We start from the raw sequence: 6,275 nt of genomic DNA on the forward strand, positions 1-6,275 counted from the left end.
GAGTAGAGAAGTTGTTTGGTATAGCCTGTATAAGTTGAGACGAGCTGAGTCCGAATTTTTACACAAAGGTCCTTAAGCAGAATATAAAAAAGCAATCGGGTCCTTCTTTGGGGAGGCTGGCCGGAGATGCGACTGGCGGCTGGCCGGAGCTGCGCCTGGCGGCGCGTCGTTGATGATGGCGTGGAGCCGCGTCGAGGCAGCACGTTCCGGCGGCGCGAGGCAGCACGCCCTGGCGGCGCATCGTCGAGGCAGCACGCCCTGGCGGCGCATCGTCGAGGCAGCACGCCCTGGCGGCGTGAGGCAGCACGCCCCGGCGGCGCATCGTCGAGGCAGCACGCCCTGGCGGCGCGAGGCAGCACGCCCTGGCGGCACGAGGCAGCACGCCCTGGCGGCGCGTCGTTGATGCTGCCGTGGAGGCCGAGCTCCTCCTCTTTCTCGGTTGCCGGTGAGGCCGAGCACCTCCAGATCTCCTGCTGCTCGTTTGCCGGACGGAGAGGCGGTAGAGGAGGTCGCCCGCCGGAAGAGGATCCACTTGATGGAGTCGTCGGCGGCGAGGGACAGGCGCAGGCGCGGGGCTTTCCACACACGGGGAGTTTCTCAGGGGAGGAGGAGGAGGGTCGGGAGAGGAGACGTGAGAGGAGGAGGAGGGGGAAATGAGACGTGGGGTGGAGGTCTGGGGGTCTCGCGGGAGCGGCGGAATAGTGTTTTGCGGGATGAGCTCGCCCCGGATGAGCAGAGAAGCTCGATTTGAGCTTCGCTCTCGGGCAGGGCTCTCGGCCGTTTTCCGTATGAGCTGGGCAGTGGCGAGTTGGGCCGAGCCGACCTAACAAACAACATCTCTTAACAAAAGGTGGGTTGAGGAGGGAAAATCTGAGCTCGCCCAGTCTACCAAACACGCCCTGAGTGGAGCGGCGGTGGTGGGGTTTCGCTGGAAGGTGGGGAATTGGATTGCAGATGAGATGTGGGGATTCGATGAGAGGGACGGAATGATTATATAGGGAGGAGGAGGTGGGCGGTGATTGGTGGAGCGGTGCGTGCCGCGGATCGCTGTCGTGGATGGTTACGATGCTTCGGCGTTGTTTCGTCTGGACGGCCAGGATGCGCTTCGGTGCGGATTGCTCCGGTGCCGAAAGTTTTTCTCCGCCAACGGAGGCGGGAAACGGAAAAGGCCGTGACGCCGCCGAGTGAGCATGAGCAAATGGAAATGGGCTAGATTCTAAATTCTTGTTTCAGTATTACGTAATGCCGACTAGATGTTCAGAATCGGCTGCTTTCAGGTTGGATTTTAGTCTTTGAGATGCTCTTCGGTTAGCTCGTACGCATTGCTCAATCAATTCGTCTACAATTCCAGCGAGCCGACGCATTATTTTTGCCACAGTCAATGTATGATGATGGCGACTAGGGTCTCGCCGAGTCCTCCCATACGGCTGGTTGGTTCCCACCCGTGGCACCTTGATTCCCACGACCGCGAAAGGGCTCGCATAACACCCATGGCCGGCCACAACCTCGCTTGGAGCCGCTGGCTGAGATGGTGCACGCCCGCTACCCTGATGACCTGGACTCGGCAGAGCTTGGCGCGAGGATGGCGTTCGAGGCGGAGGAGGCTGCCACGTACGCCAGCCAGGCCGAGGTGGAGGAGGCGACACGCGCAGGAGGCCGCCGCCGACGCGGAGCGGCCTCATCTTCATAGAGACGCTGGTCCGCCAGGGTCGGTCGACAGCGACGATGATAGCCGATGCCACCATGCTCAGGGTGCAAGTCGAGGAGGACCTGGAGGAGGCAAATAATCCTACGTTGTGGATCCAACCTCTATAGTGCAGCCGTCTCGGGAAACATCTCAAGCGCGTCTCGCTCACAGGTGTGTCCCGTACTCCCGTATACCCCAAAACAGATGAGCTTAATAATCGTGGTTTTATCTTCGACATGTCCACACTTTCTCTTTAACCGCTCCACCTCTCCAAGAAAGCCTCAATGGGTGGTAGGTGGCGAGCGTCATCGGCTGATCGAGAGCTACATCGTGGGCCATAGCTGGACTACGCGAGATGATGGTACGCGTACATGATCTGTGGATATCTCGATTTCCACACTACTCATGGTTGTTGATCAAGATCTGATTATCGCATTTGAGATTATCTCTACTAACTAAAGATTTGGGAATTTCTTGATCCCATACATGTACATAGTTGTTTTCCTCTTTTAAGGTACCACACTAATGTATGTGAAGACATCTATGACCTGGATTCGAATGGTGTCGACTCGCAAACTAACTGGATTTGCATGTGCGATATACCACTGCATCGCTACATGGTGTGCAACAGCCACATGCCGGCGGACACCGGCTGCAAGTTCCACACGTGTGGTCATGAGGAGACGGTTTGTGATTTTATGGATTGGGTTGATGGGGAGCAGAAATCGATAATTCTTCTATGATGGTTGAAGCGACAGAGGATTTCAAGCAGAAGAAGAAATATTTGATCAGTGGGCTAAAGAAGGACAACAACAATATCGTTCAAAATATATTTTCAGAGTAAACCACATAGTTAATCATATGTATTGAAGCTCAATCTTAATTATCCTTATATGAACGAGACTACACTTAATAATAAAGATGTTGCACATTTATTTGTATCAACTTCTTTCATAAATTTATATATTGGAACTAACTAATTTTTTCGTTAAGATGCCTCATAAGTTGTAGGTTATGAAGATCGGGAGCCACCAAGCCAACCCTAAAGTAACTCTCAGTCTTGTCCCAAAAAAATCCCACACCCACCTCTAGCATTGCTCCCCTCCTAGCTCCCACCAACCCCCAGTGGCTCTCATTTCATGCCGGATTTAACCATTGCGCCCATGAGATCTCGCCTCCAACCTGACACGGGGATTGACATGGACTGGACGGAGACCTAGGTAGACTGCAAGCGGTCTCCCGTTTGTGCCAGTGAGATCACGTTGCCGCCTATGCGACCTAGAGAGCCTCTAGGCGCAGCTGGGAGTAGTATGAGATCATCACACGGGATATAATTTCTAGGGTTCGATCGATTGAGGATTTATGTATTATTTATATCAATTGGATCATTTTGTGAAATTCATAGGATACACCTTGCAGATTCAACAACTTCACTGAAGACAAGATACGCCTATTAGAACATCTACACTTGCAGAACAAGAAGTTGAAGGAAGATATAAAAAAAATCTGCAACAAATTGAGAGCACCGGAGAAAAGAAGACGCAGTTAGAGTTCCAAGTGGTTGATATTAATTGGATGAAGGCAGATGCATGATGAGCGCAGATTGCACACCGTTGGGAAACTCCAAGAGGAAGGTATGATGAACGCGTTAGCAAATTTACCTTCAGTAAGAAACCAAGGTTTAATCGACCAGTAGGAGAAAGGCGTGACTTCTGAAGGTGTTGCTAGCTGACTATTGGCAGGGCGAACTACCGGCGTCAGCAACAACATGGAATCTGCACACAACACAACCAAAAAACTTTGCCCCAATGTGTTACAGTGAGATTGTCAATCTCACCGGTTTTGCTGAACACAAAGGATTAGATGTATACTGTGAAAAGATGATGATTGTTTGTAGTGGAATAAAAGAAGTGTATGAATGCTAGAAAAAAGAGCTGGCAGTTGCCGTGGGAGTTGGCAATAAAATAGAGTAGGTATTTGCAGTGTAAAAGAAAGGATCGGGGTCCACAGTTCACTAGAGGTGTCTCTACATAAAGATAAATAACATGTTGGGTGAACAAATTACAGCTGGGCAATTGACAGAATAAAGACCATACATGATAAGATGATTACTATGAGATTCGTTTAGGCATTACAACATAATACATAAACTGTAATCCAACTGTGTCTATGACTAATAATCCACCTTCCGGTTATCGTTCGAACCCCTTTCACTATTAAGTTGCATGCAACAGATTATCGCATTAAACAATGTGTGTAAAGTAAACAATAGAATTATCCTTAGATAAACATTTTTGTTTTCTCCCTAATTGCAACAACACATCTACAATCTTAGAAGTTATTGTCACTCTTCCAGAAAACTAGATGCATGAACCTAATATCGAACATAAATACTCCCTCTTGTAGTCACAATCATTTACTTGACCAGAGTATCTACTAGCAACGGAGAGCATGCAAAATCACATATAACATATGACAAATATATAATCGATCTCAACATAGTATTCTATATTCATCGGATCCCGTAAAAACACAACATGTAGCATTACATGATGATGATCTTGATCATGATAGGCAGCTCACAAGATCTAAACATGAGGCATAAATCGGAGAAGACAACCATCTAGCTACTGATATGGACCCATAGTACAGGGATGAACTACTCACGCATCACTTCGGAGGTGGGCATGGCGATGTAGAGGCCTCCCGTGATGATCTCCCTCTCTGGCAGGGTGCCGGGAAGAGCTTCAGAACCCTCCCGAACTAGGATCTGCGATGGCGGCCGTGACGAAACTTTTCGTGAATGGAGGCTCGGGTGTTTAGGTTTTTACCGAGATCATGAATAAATAGGCGGAAGGGCGAGGTCGGTGGACGCCTGGGGGGCCCACACCACCCCTTGGAGCGGGCCCACCCTTGACCACGCCATGGGGTGGTTTGGCCGCCCTGTGGCGCCTCCTCGCCCCCCTCTGGACTTTGTCCTCGTTACGGTAAAATATTGACTTCAACTTTTGTTTCGTACCATTCCAAGAATATTTCTACAACTTTTCTGAAATACAAAACAACAGAAAACAAGGAACTGGCACTCAGGGTGGGCATAAAAACCGTGAAACCGAAAACCGAACCGAAACCGAACTAATCGAAATCTCGGTTTTTTCTATTAACCCCTATTTTTCAGTTTTCATTTATACTAACCGAATTAAATTTGGTAGAATTCGGTTTTTAGCCCCACCAACCGAACAAGACCGAATAGACCGAATTGAGTAACCTACCATCAATTTGTGCATAAACCGATCATTCCATAGAAGCCCAATTGCGTTTGATGTTCCAAAAATTGTTCATTCAATGTATGACTTTGGTCTTTGATGTACTAGCTTTTTCTGAATATAGCGTGAAGCCTGCATAATAGAACATGTCGCTCGAAGTCTTAGCTACCCCTTTTAATCGCTCACGAGTGATGCACTTGTACCACGAGTGCCGCAGCCTACCAAATAGCATCACTCCACGATTGGTGTTCATTTGTCGATTTCTTGCGCAGTTGATGCTTTTTGTGTTGATATGTCAATCACTATTTTCTTTCTTCGGTGATGCCTACTATTTGTTCAAGTGAGTAGGTTCATTCGGTTTTAACCGAAAACCGAACCGAATTTGTCGGTTAACCGAATCATCGGTTTCCTAAATTTTCATGCCAATTTCGGTTACCATTTTTGAAAACCTAATTTGTTCAAAACCCGCAAAAACCGAACCGAAATTTCGGTTAAAACCGAATGCCCATCCTGAACTGGCACTATGGCATCTTGTTAATAGTTTAGTGCCGGAAAATGTATAAAAGTGCAACAATGATACGGTGGTTCCCAGTGGATCCACCTAGGTTGATGCCCGATCTTTCACAGCGAGAACCTGGGGTAGAGAATCCTCCCAACAACGCGATGAACGCAGCCTGGAGAAGAGGGAACGAATCCAAGTTATCATCCATTACATCGTCGTGTTTCTCCGCTGCTATCACCCCGTGATCATCATCACCACCGTTGCTTACTGAGAAGATCGGGCCACCCCTTATCATCTTGGTATCAGATTTCCAGTTTTCCTCGGTAAGCCATCCACAATCCACCCCATAGTTGAGTTGTGAGTGTTTCCTATCCAGAAAAAGCCATAAAAAGTTAGGGTTAGGGTTTGCCATAGCCTTAGATTGCACTAATTTCGAGTTTTAGTTGCTTTTCGTAGTTGTTTTTGCGTATCTTTATCTCTCTTCTAGTAGAATTGTTAGGGTTTGTGTTTTCTCTATCATCTAGCTTATCATGTGGTATCAGTTTTCTGGGTTGCTCACGGCGAGGTGTTGTTGATCGATCTCTTTGATCGGTTTGCATCGGAGAAGATTAGCTCTAAGATCGGAGGAGTTTGGCTCTCGGTCAAAGGAGTTTGGTTGGAGGAAGTTTGGCATAGTTTGGTGCAGTTTGGAGGTCATCCATGGCTGTTTCGGAGGTCAAAATCGCGAAAAATCGCGACCAGAATCGGGAAGAAGACGAAAATTCGCGACCAGGAAAAATCCGGTCTGAAATCCGGTCAACCGGGCCAGTGACCGGGCAGCATG

The sequence above is a fragment of the Lolium rigidum genome, chromosome 7 (assembly GCF_022539505.1).
Source record: "Lolium rigidum isolate FL_2022 chromosome 7, APGP_CSIRO_Lrig_0.1, whole genome shotgun sequence".
Lineage (NCBI taxonomy): Eukaryota > Viridiplantae > Streptophyta > Magnoliopsida > Poales > Poaceae > Lolium > Lolium rigidum.